The sequence below is a fragment of the Watersipora subatra genome, chromosome 1 (assembly GCF_963576615.1).
Source record: "Watersipora subatra chromosome 1, tzWatSuba1.1, whole genome shotgun sequence".
Classification (NCBI taxonomy): Eukaryota; Metazoa; Bryozoa; class Gymnolaemata; order Cheilostomatida; family Watersiporidae; genus Watersipora; species Watersipora subatra.
In genome coordinates this window covers 31356989-31370408 of record NC_088708.1, presented here as the reverse complement: position 1 = coordinate 31370408, position 13420 = coordinate 31356989, and the positions used below count along the sequence as shown (strand labels likewise).

Here is a 13420-nt window from a genome sequence, read left to right as displayed (position 1 = left end):
ATAGCTAATGCTTTCTGGTAAAACATACTGTAACAGAACAATACAATAATAACATAATACAATCATTTGAAGCTATAACAGTAGGTCTATGATATTGCTGTAATATAATAATAATGTAATATATATAATATATTACATATGTACAGTCAAACATGGATAACTCGGCCACGGATAGCTCGAAAACATGGTTAATTCGAACGGTTTCTTTGGTCCGTTCCCACGTAATGATAAATTGCTATAGATAACTCGAACTCAACACTGTTAATTCGAACTGTTTTTTTGCCCAACGGCTACCGAAACGGTTATCGCTTTAGAAAATCACTTTATTCAAAGCCATAGAGGTAAACCTCATCTTTTCGTAATTCATAAGCGTTGTTATTACCACCATCGGCAAAATAATTTTGTCAACGACTTTTCTAAAGGTTTGGTCAAATTTGATTTATACTGCTATACGATTAATAGCATGGGCTTGCCGGGTCACGCGCGCAAGGATTTTCGCCACGCACATACAAAACAAAAACAGCATGTTGTTTTGTATGTGCGTGGCGAAAATCCTTGAGTGCGTGACCCGGCTAGCCCGTGACGAATAGTTTTCCGACGTTGATTCCGTGTTGAATCAACGTCGGAGTGTTGAATGTTTAAAACGTCTCAAAATTGTTTTTATTAAACGTATACGTTGTCATAGCTAAAAAACTATTCATCGTTTGACCTAAACACAGAATACGTGTGTACATTCAATAACTATCCATTCAAAAAGCGTGAGTGATATACAATGTACCGTTAAACCTCGTAAAACTTTTAATTGAACTGCCTCGGAGTGTTGCTCTTAACGAATCCCAGGTAAAGTAAGGGATTTTTCTTTGGTAACTTTTTCTTGAAGTTGCATAAACTTCAAGAAAACTTGGCAAAATTGATCGTGGGTAAAACGCTCAAAAGAAAAAGATGTCTTTTCTTTTGAGCATTTCAACAACGATCAAGTTTTGCCAATGTCAATCTAAAAAAACGTCCTGGCAATAACATCACCTCAAACAACAAACCAATCTCAAGTGATAGAGAAATCTCTATACTTTTTGATAAAAACGTTTTAAACTTTACATTAGAAGCATTTAATTCGAAACAAGCCATTTGTGCTTTTGATTTATATTATAGTTTGCATATGTACATGTATCTACTAATAAATAAGTAAATACATGGACTTGTGACAGTGCTCTGATAACTTGAATGCTCTGATAATTCGAACACTTTTGCTCGGTCCCTTGAAGTTCGAGTTATCCATGTTTGACTGTATATGTAATAATAAAAAAGTGAGTGAGTAATAATTATTTTCTTATCTTTTAAAGCACTGTCTTTAAAAATATTAACAATAATATGTAACGTATAGATATATTCCATTAGCACAAAATTTTTTTATACAACTATATGGTTGTTGTTTTTTTTTAGGTTAAAACAAATGAAAATATAATCTGTAAGAAAAACTGCATATTGGTGAGTTCATACCATTTATTTATTAACTTACCCAATGACTACGAGCGCAGAATAAAGATGGATGAGATTGTAGAGGAGCAGTAATATAACAAGTATTTGTAGAGCCAAAACAATTGGTAAATATAGTGTATGACAGTAAAGAATACGAGTCTAGCTACCTAACTATCTTTTTTGAAGAATGTCCTATTAACAAAGCTGTACGTCACACACTCTATGGCGCACACAATACCCTCAATATATACTCTTGTCTCTTTCATTTTATGGTTTTTATATGCATACAAATGTTTTTCCTTGCAGCACTGCTTTGTATCACATGTGTATATGAATGGACCATCTATAGTTGTGTGTGTAAGTCTTAAGAAGATCAACTTATCTATTTGACAAGCAGTAGCTAGCCAGTTCACTGGCAGCTGCTGCTGCCGCCATGTTGTGCTGAGCTCCATAAACCAACTGGATGTTCATTGCAGAAATGACCCTTTTGTAAAAGCCTTCATGCCCTAATCTACTGAGTGGTCTATACACCTACATGTAGAATATCTTGAATTTAATTGTCTTTGTTAGTGTTCGGTCCTATGCTGCAGGCATCACTTGCTGCAGACATAACGCTAGAACAAAACAAATACTTTTTGAGACATTGGTCTATACATGATATTACACTCTCCACCTAACCATAATTATTCCACAATTAGATAGAAATTGTTGAAAATTGTAGAAACAAACAATTAGATAATAAGTCAAAGCATGTACTTTCACCTACCATTGTGCCAAAGACAATTCTGCAAATGTGGTGCAATGCTAAGGCACACTTAATTTGACCTCATTTGTATTCTGGAGAGACATTGTCCAGTGTCTCTATCATGTGACAACTAATCACATAAGCAGTGCATGGTTAGCTTTTACGACATTCTACAGATCCACTAGTGCGAGCAAAGTATTAAAGATGTGATTGCGTAAAAAAAGTCGATCAAATGAAATTACGACCAATAAAAGGCTAAAACACCAGCTACAATTTGATGTCATTTTTGTCTTTGTAGACTAACCATGCCCAGAGATATAAGCGTATGAATGAGATAACTTTTTGAAATGCTTAGGTTCAAGCGGGTGCTTTATTTGTGACATGTATAGTGGTACATGTGAAAAGAGTCCGCAAGCGATAAATATAAGACTTGTTCTTAAGAGCCAATTATCACCACGAAAATTTTTATAGGTCATAATAAATGTTATCGCTAGCAAAACGAGTTGTCTGTGATCTCGAAGTTAGGGTTTTACTCAATTACTAGATCGTGCACCGTCATCGATATTTATTGAATTAATTGACATCGTTAATTTACTGAATTACTGCATCGACACGTTTTATTGATGAACAACAGAATTGTAACAATGCTTTCAGCTCCTTCGAAGGCGGCTCAGAGTTCTCTGAGCATCAGGTAGTTAAAGTATAGAGCAGACAGCTTATGATTAGAGTTGAAAGGCGTTCACAGCGTTATGCTGCAGAGGTAGATAGAAGAATAGAGGTAAATTTATCTTTAACTTTGAGTCGCCTATATATATACAGTCAAACATGGATAACTCGAACTTCACAGGACCGAGCGAAAGTGTTCAAGTTATCAGAGCGTTCAAGTTATCAGAGCACTGTCACAAGTCCATGTATTTATTTATTTATTGGTAGATACATGCACATATACAAACTATAATAGAAATCAAAAGCATAAATGGCTTGTTTCAAATTAAATGCTTCTAATGTAAAGTTTAAAACTTTTTTATCAAAAAGTATAGGAGATTTTTCTATCCCTTGAGATTGTTTTGTTGTTTGAGGTGATGTTATTGCCAGGACGTTTTTTAGATTAAAATTGGCAAAACTTGATCGTTGTTGAAATGCTCAGAAGAAAAGACATCTTTTTCTTTTGAGCTTTTTAACCGAGATCAATTTTGCCGATTTTTCTTGAAGTTAATGCGAAGGTCATCTCACTTTTCCATGCTTCCGAAAGGCGATCGCTAAGCGGATGTTTGGTAACAATCAAAATTCACCAAACCTTTAGAAAAGTCGTTGACAAAAATATTTTGCCGACGGTGGTAATAACGACGCCTATGATTTACGAAAAGTTGAGGTTTACCTCTATGACTTGGAATAAAGTGATTTTCTAAAGCAATAACAACCGTCTCGGAAGCCGTTGGGCAAAAAGCTGTTCGAGTTAACAGAGCTGAGGTCGAGTTTATCTATAGCAATTTATCATTACGTGGGAACGGACCAAAGAAACCGTTCGAGTTAACCATGTGTTCGAGCTATCCGTGGGCGAGTTATCCATGTTTGACTGTATATATTTACTATTGTTTACATTCAGATTATATTTCTCTGTTTGAGACTATAATGTAAATTACTGTGCACACGTGCATGATTTGGATGCACAGTGAGTTCTAGCTACAAAATAAACAATGTTGATTGTTAAATTGACGGCTTCTTAATTAATCTATTGCATCTAGCAATATGACTTAGATTGATGAACAAGTGTTAAATATACTAAAGGTAATAATTTTAGTAGGCCTACACATGAACCCTTTACATTTACTAAATAATAAAAGTATCACTTTATGCTATCACCAATCATCGTTTCATAACTTTTTTATCGTTTCACCTAGCTATAATATTTGCTTCAAATTTTATAGCAGTTCAAATTTGTTTGGCAGTTTTAGCTAGTAAATTAGATTTATGATTAGAATATATGTTCACTTCTCACATGTAGAAAGTGAGGAAAACCGATTGATCAATGCTCATCTTTAACTCCCAGAAACAAAGCTTCGAATTGCTGGCTTGGCGTGCTTATGCTAAACATTTATTCATTTTTAAAATTACACTCGCAATCTAACTCCCAATTTGAAAGCTTTCAGTAGATACGCATTAGAACAACATATCTATGAATGATATATATTTATTACAATTGTTTTATAGATTACAGGATGTTTATGTGGTGCCACAAGTAGAATAGCTATGTTTGCCTGGAATCTGCCATAAATGGGAAAGAGAGACATGAATGTGTGCTGCACAAACCATCATGTTTTGTTTGAGTTTGCTGCAGTAGATTAATTTGTCCTATTATATGAGCTGAAACTATGTGAGTGGCCACATTTGGATGGATGTTTTTAATAAAAATTTTGTGCAAGAAGATGAAAAATATTTTGCTTGTAAAAATTATACAATAAAATAATATTGTTGAAGATAATGCAAAACATAATTAGACAGAACATAATAAACATAATAAACAGAACATATTAAATACATCATAGCACTGTTGCCACCTGTGCTGAAACTTGGTCAAATAGATGGATTCATGATGTGTAATCAGAGCTGTATTGACAGGTACTTTTGCATAGCTCCACTCAATTTCAACAGACCACATAATAAGTGCTCAAAAATGTTATGCTCTACACTACCAAATAAAAACAGGTGAGTCTACGCTGCAAACTGCCAACCAGGTGCAAGAATAGCTTTATTAACCCTTTGCCAGAGTTTATTAACCCTGTATTAACCCTTTATTACAGTATTAACCCTTTAAGCCCTTTGCGATCACTATTTCTGTCAACTCATAAAACTATTTGTTTAGGTGCTGGATTAACTAACCAAATTTAACCAGTAAATTTTTTCTACAGAATGATACTAATAATGACTAGATAACGTTGACTGAACATGACTTTTTAGGGATGCAGTCGGTTTCGCCATATATTCGAACATATTGTTTTCAAAGATATGGCTCGTTTATTTTATCTAGTAACTAGTTTTCAGTGTGGGTAGCAACTGAGAACTTCGCTGATACAAAGGCTGGGATGAAATAAGTTAACTTGACGACCTAATTACTGTAAACCGGCAGAATCATAGTCGATACTCAAATGTTTCACAAAGCATTTAGAAGAAACTAATATGACAAATTTTTTATTTCCCTTATTTGAGGTGTTTCAGACATTCATAATAATGTATCTGTAGCTAGATTTTAAATTTTATCCTAGCAATCATGAGTAAATACAAAATAAAACATATGCCAATAGAGCCGTGTAGGACTAGACTTTTATCGCAATAGCCGATGAGAATACGAGAAATAGAGACAGGTTGTTTCACTATATACATCATTTTAGGCACGTCTGGACACATCATTTTTTCTTAGCATTTTTACGGTGATCAATTTTTGTCGATTTTTATCTTCAAATATCTTGACAATGAGATCGCCTAAAACAACAAACAAGATATCAACTGATTGAAAAAAATCAATACTTTCTGTTAAAATCAACTGAAATTTGACGCAATCACATCTTTATGTGCAATTTCGAATGTATTAGTGCAACGGTGGATCCACAGCAAATATATAAGTAGGTTTGAAGCGTGGTACAGCTAACCAGTCACTGGTCTAGTACCAGAGTGCATTGGTCACCAAGGTCATGCATTTTAAATTTTGTTTACTTTTACCAGTTACACATCATCAACATGTTGCTATGGATGTGTTTATTGCTCACAACTTGTGAATACGTAATAGCAGCTGTAAAATACACAATTATCTGTATAACTGACTAATATTTAAGCTTTAAATAATGTAACATGGCATGAATTAAAACCTAGACAACTTATTCTAAAGAAGTCTGACACAAGAGATACAGGTACCATTAGAATTCTCATAGCTTTACCAGTCAATGATACTTGGGAATATGAAGTATTATAGGATATTATAGGATAGTCTAAGTCTAAGGAATTAAACATGCAAACTAAAACTAACAAAACACATTCAACAATAAAAACTCTAAATCTGTTTTGGTCAAAATGAAATTTTGAGATGATTTAAAATGTATGTTATCTTGTTTTTCCTAAAAGCGTGTTTCCCTAAAATACAAATTAATGTTAGTGTTAATTAAAATTAAATTAGTGTTAATTGGGGATAAATGCTAGACCTGATATGCCATGTTATAGTTAGTTAGGTGAGGTCACAGGTTATAGAAATGCACTACTTTAAATTACCATTGCAAATGTTAGTGCAAAGCAATCAATTATAACACATACGGTAATTCTGGGAAAATTTAGATAAGTTACTATGTCTAAACATCTACCCTAGCAGACCACCTTGTAAACCATAAAATCTTGAAGACGTATAACATGGCTTGATTAACATTATACAATAAAATTGTAGTGTTCAAGCTAACTACATAAAATATCATATCTTTGTAACAAAATGACCTCAATAAGAAGGCTATGATAGGAACAACAATACCCACCAAATCTTAGAGAGTGTTCTAGCAAATCCTTGAATATTTGCATTATATGTAAACAAACATCATCTGCTAATAATTATGATTGCTTTACTAAAACTAATGTTTTGACCTTGGAGTGTTTTTAGACAAAAATTCTATTCGCTTATCTTTGTTGAAGCTACTAAAAATGAATCCGGTTCAGCCAACACAAATAATGAAAATTTGATTAATATAACTTCAATACATATCAAGCTACACAACAACTATTACTAATTGCTTTACTTTTAAAGGCTATCGATTGACTAACATGTTATTTTTTACATCGTTTACCAGCTTGCAAATAACCAAAAAGGTAGCAGTAATACCTTGTGAAGGGGGAAACAATAAATGTTGCAAAAAATTAATTGTGAGAATCTTTCAGCTGTAGGCAGGCTATATGTTGAAGCATTCAATCAGGAAAACTTCCAAACAATACAAAACTATGACAACCAATGTTGTAAATACTTTACTTTAAGTACAATAAAGGTATGATAAAACAGAATATCTCAATGTTGTAGCCATAATCAGTTCATAACTAGTTATCATAGACTGCAAAGAAGGCATTTCAACTTAACTTTACATTTGTTAAAAGACAGGAAAATTAATGCAAAGTCCAACTTCAGTAGCTTATATAATTATTAAAAAGTGACTGACAGATGTTACATAAATCTAAAGACATAACTTTAGTTTCATTTGGGAAAATGTCATTGTCAATGTACAATCAGACCTGCCAACCCAAGAGTGGGGCAATGCGTGTGATTTGGTTTTGGGGCAATTGATGTATCAATGATAGCATATATAAAATTGTGGAAATTGGGGCAAAAAATCTCACGCATTTTCATTTTTTGTTTGGGGTGATTGCGTGAGTCTCACGCCCAATGCGTGAGAGTTGGCAGGTATGTGTACAATTTTTCATACTTTGTGCACTGACCGACTCTTGATCTTAACAATAACTTTCATCATATATATTTATTAGCTAAGGTGCAGAATGGCTAGAATGGGTGTTCTGATAAAAATTTATACATGTTTTCATGTTACATTGAGTTAAAATATAACACGAAGATAATCTAACAAAAATCTGTTTATTAAAGCAATCGCTAACGTAATTTGCATATGCAGTAAAACGTGGTGTAATATTTAAATATCAAGTTTTAAACATTTTACCAAAAAAGCCCTATAATTAAAATCAAGCCTTCTGACACGATGGTGAGGTTGAGTTCTACGATATGGTCACTGCAATAGCCAAATAGATGTTGTGGAGAGCTAAGGCTTAACTTACTTCCCGAGTGAATTTTGATTGACTATGCTGTGATTTAAAGCATAAAAATATAGGCTAGTTCATTTACCATTACGTACGTACTACAACACTAACAGCAGCGACATTATTCTGAATTAGCTGCCAGATGTATTAACTAAAATGTTTTTGTATGTTGTGACAAGCTGTATCCTGTTGGCGTTAGCTCTGTTGGCGAAGCTTTTTCATATTCATAGAGCTATTTTGCCGCGTCGTTGCCTGCACCACGCTTCACTAACAAACTACATACTGCCTGCACGTCCAATCGGCAATAGTTTGGACGCGCAGGCGGATGCTCGGTTCTTGGATATCTAGTATTTGCGTTAGCAAAGCATCATCGAATCTAGCAATATATCGTAAATCAGTGTTGTTCCTATACTACACTGGAGTAAATGAAAACGAGAGAAACGCTCCGGTTGTATGTCAAAGACAAAGCTCCTTTTCAAAGAAACTAAGGTAAAATTAGCGACTACAACTTATATTTTTTCAGTAAAGCGCAAACACTGAGTCATCTCCTCTTGCAAAAAGAGTAAATAGCTTCGCATCAGCAAAATTAAAAAAAAATTTCATTCAAAAATCAAATAACGTGAGGCTTGTGAGAATAATAACAAATAAAAAATTTTGTTTAAAAATACTGTAAAACAAGATTTTGTTGAAACTTATATTTATTATTTAAATTCTTATGAGTCACTATTTAATCAATCATTTACAATTTGTGAAGAATGAAGAATTTGTGTGCATAATCATTATATGTGTGTAATAGAACTAGCTATTATATAATCATGTGTTGATGGTAGGGCTTGTTTGCTGCTAACTACAGATCTTTGTAACTTTTATATAACTAGCCATCCTCTTTACCTTTTTGAAAATGCTAGAGCTCGACTCCTAGGATATAAATACCTCTGCATGCATGATTATATTTATTCTTGTGCTCAATACAAAACATATTACAACTTTTGTTGAATTTTTTTACAAGCATCAATTAGCTAGAAATTGTTTGCAATCCACCAGCATTCACAGCTCACCAGCAAGCATCATCATCAATAAGTGACTATGTTAGAAATCTCCTAAATTGCACCAGCAACACAGTGCATCAACAAATATCATCTTCAATAAGCAACTAAGCTGGCAATTTCCTAAAATGCACTAGCATTACTGTGCACCAGCAAGAAGGTTGTATCTCCTAGGCCATTTTCACTTGTCAGGACACAGAGGAAGTGGTATTTTTCCTTTAATAGCAGCAGCAAATTTGGGGTTGCGAACCCTGCAAACAGAGGGTCAGGGACCAGACAACCTTCCTAACCTGCTATTCAAAATCCTCTTCATGAATAATAGCACATCTTCAGATACATCTGCTCAATTCATTTGGTTTCGGTTTTAATAACAAAGTTTGAATTTCTATAAAAGGTCATACACAGTTTTTAGAAAAATTGTTTAATGAAACCATTTTATGTCATCATAGTCATATTACAAAATTAACCAGTAAATTACATTGTCAATTTGATGACGCACCATGTGAGTAGATATTTTGACACCAAAACAATGATTGACCTGTATTATACATTTTTTTACCTACACCAGCTTTATGGATCAGAGTTTTTGGTCCCTCTACTGGCTCAACAAAGTTGGAAAAGATTTTGATGTTGCAGGAAAAGCTGCTAAGTTTATTTAAAAAATTAAACCAAAAGCATCGGTAATTTATAGCTTTTCTTCTTTAAGATAATGCCTATAAAATGCTTTTAATGTATGAATTCACCTCTGTTTTTATATGCTTTGATTCATCTTTCTTGTTTCTTATTTCTTTGATAATTTTATCTCCTTTGTTATTCAGAGTCACTATTTTCCATCACAGCTCTCGAAGATCCTGCTGAAACTGGCCTTTATATATTAAATTATTTGTTCTCACATTTAATCTCACATTTGTTCTTAAAGTTCTTAAAATCAAGTTCTTAAAAACTTACAATTTATTTAAATAGAGTAGTTCATCTAATTTATTAGATTTTCAGCATAATCTTACCTGCCTACCCATACTGCTTTATATTTTAGCAAGCCTTTACACCAAAGTCAGATTTGAATTTACTTAAGTCTTTTCATGTTGTAGTTGATTTGATGAAACAACATTTAGTTTAAACATTTGTGCAAATATCCCTTTATATACTGAAGCAAAACAAATTGTTTTCAGTTGGAATTTGAGACATCTAAAATTTGTGAGCTCTTCTGCTTTCAAAATTAAGTTGATAATATTATTATGCATTAACTTAACCTTTGCTCTCAATGTTTCACCTTTCATTTTTTTATAGGCATTACCAATCTTCAGTTCTCTCTTCACCTCACTACTTCTCAATTCCTTCCCTTCCTTGCTGACTTCATCTCGGACATAAGTACTATTATGGTGGATGTAAAATACTCTATAAACTATGCTGCCATTGCGATCTTATGGAAGTTACAAATTCATTAGAAAAAGATAAATAATGTATAACATTGTTTCATAAAAGCACATAAATACAGTGTTATCTATACTAATATACATGTATATAGTAAAAAACTTGTTGTTGAATGGCATCATTGTATGGTAAAAAAATGGATTCACCTTCGACAGGACCAATAAAATATGAAGATATTGATAGAAAAAAGCCAACAACATTGAGCATTCCTTTTATTGTTACGTCAGCAGAATTGTATTTAACGCAATCAATAAAAGATGAATAAATAATATTAGCTCTTTTTATTGGATGCAACATGATAAAGTCAATATGTTTATTATCCTAAACATTTCACTACACATATCACTTTACCATCAACAACATTCGTTGAAAATTCCTAGCTTAATATTCACAAACTTGCTAAAAGCGTTCTTATGATTTACAAGTGATGCTACATTATCAAAGATTCTTGTTGTTGCTTTGATTGTGTAGGTCCCCTACCACCCATAAGGTTCATCAGGCTAGCATTGCAATCGCTTATCTTAGTTACTATAGAAACGACTTGTAATTCTATGATAAAATGGTAAAATCCATGATACCTCCATGATATCAGTATTTCATAAGCTGTAATATAGGTCGGAATGGTAGAAAAAACATAGTAAAGGAATATTCACATTTAAAAGCAGCTCAAAATCACAGTAAAGTCGTATGTTTTAGGCCAGCTTGAAGACTATGATAGCCTTTAGACTGGCTAGTAAGAACAACTGCAGCCACCAGCACTTAATTTAGTCTTTGAGTCAATAAAGTTTCAACTATTAAATAATTCTGTTAATTTATTTGTTCTTTTAAAGCAGAAGATGACAAGCTATGGCCTTTAGTTAAATTTCAAGCTATTAGCCAAATTTAAAATCTCCTAATAGATCTCATCTATCCCAAATATATAGACTGACAAAATACATGCATTAACCCAAACATGTACAGTAACCCAAATACATGCATTAACCCAAACATGTGCAGTAACCCAGATACATGCATTAACCCAAACATGTGCAGTAACCCAGATACATGCATTAACCCAAACATGTGCAGTAACCCAAATACATGCATTAACCCAAACATGTGCAGTAACCCAGATACATGCATTAACCCAAACATGTGCAGTAACCCAGATACATGCATTAACCCAAACATGTACAGTAACCCAGATACATGCATTAACCCAAACATGTGCAGTAACCCAAATACATGCATTAACCCAAACATGCGCAGTAACCCAGATACATGCATTAACCCAAACATGTGCAGTAACCCAAATACATGCATTAACCCAAACATGTGCGGTAACCCAAATACATGCATTAACCCAAACATGTGCAGTAACCCAAATACATGCATTAACCCAAACATGCGCAGTAACCCAGATACATGCATTAACCCAAACATGTACAGTAACCCAGATACATGCATTAACCCAAACATGTACAGTAACCCAAATACATGCATTAACCCAAACATGTGCGGTAACCCAAATACATGCATTAACCCAAACATGTGCAGTAACCCAAATACATGCATTAACCCAAACATGCGCAGTAACCCAGATACATGCATTAACCCAAACATGTACAGTAACCCAGATACATGCATTAACCCAAACATGTGCAGTAACCCAAATACATGCATTAACCCAAACATGTACAGTAACCCAAATACATGCATTAACCCAAACATGCGCAGTAACCCAGATACATGCATTAACCCAAACATGTGCAGTAACCCAGATACATGCATTAACCCAAACATGTGCAGTAACCCAGATACATGCATTAACCCAAACATGTGCAGTAACCCAAATACATGCATTAACCCAAACATGTGCAGTAACCCAAATACATGCATTAACCCAAACATGTGCAGTAACCCAGATACATGCATTAACCCAAACATGTGCAGTAACCCAGATACAGGTACACAAACTCAAACATGTACAGTAACAAAGACATGTACGTGTACAGTAACTAAGATACACGCATTAACCCAAACATGTATACTAACCCAAGCATGTACACTAACCCAAACATGTATACTAACCCAAGCATGTACACTAACCCAAACATGTATACTAACCCAGACATGTATACTAACCCAAACATGTATATTAACCCAGACATGTACACTAACTCAACCATGTATACTAACCCAGACAGGTACACTCACTAAATCAAATACAAGACAAGCTTTTGGAAAATGTGGACTAGCCAGTTGATAAAACATTTGGGTTATTGTAAAACAAAATATTCTAATATTACTAAACAAATATGCAATTTTATTACACTTGCGTTAGTTAAGTTTTGGTGATTTTTAAATAAGTATGAGTTGTCCAACATCTGTACCAGGACAGTTTGACAGATTTTGACCATCTGTCAGAGCATTGATTGAACTAAAATCATTTAGCATAGATTCAATTGAAATCTTTTAGTATAAATTCAATAAAAATCTCTTAGTATAAATTTAACTAATATCATTTAACAGTGAATTAACTAAAACCTTTTATATTGATTAAACTAATATCATTTAGCAGTGTTAGGTTGGAGATGCTGTCTTACCAGTTATCAACAAGAGAGGATAACTCACTGTCCTCCACAGTTGACCTCCCAGTTGTAATGAAACATACAATGAAGTTGAATAAGCAGGAGACATTTGTATGTATGTATAACTTGTTATTGGCATTGATACTCATCAATTAAAGGTTTGCTTTGGAGTAATTCAAACAGTCACTAACCCATTACTATTATTTTGGCAGTGTATTACCAGAGAACTAAGTGACGTCAGAATGAAATGGGTGGATTGCATGCGTCACTGAGTTAAATTTATCTGCTAAAATAGAATGGTCCAATTCAAAGGTTCTTTTGAAATATATTGAATGATGCATTAGCTGGTTTTGTGACGATAG

At 33.6% G+C, this 13420-nt stretch overlaps 1 protein-coding gene across 6 annotated transcripts in view; it reads right to left on the bottom strand.

Annotated features, from left to right (window-relative positions):
• LOC137408790 (G-protein coupled receptor-associated protein LMBRD2-like) overlaps nt 1-8190 on the bottom strand; it is a 31726-nt gene extending 23536 nt beyond the window's left edge. For 4 of the 6 annotated variants that reach the window (XM_068095380.1, XM_068095396.1, XM_068095400.1 and 1 more), the window contains exons 1-2: nt 8030-8190; nt 2012-2090 (exon numbers count right to left, since the gene is read on the bottom strand). The gene's annotated coding sequence lies outside the window, so the exon portion shown is untranslated. Of the gene's footprint in view, nt 1-2011; nt 2148-8029 lie in introns of those variants that run through there. The other 2 variants (XM_068095386.1, XM_068095392.1) reach the window with 2 other exon arrangements.
• Between the last annotated feature and the right edge of the window lie 5230 nt (nt 8191-13420).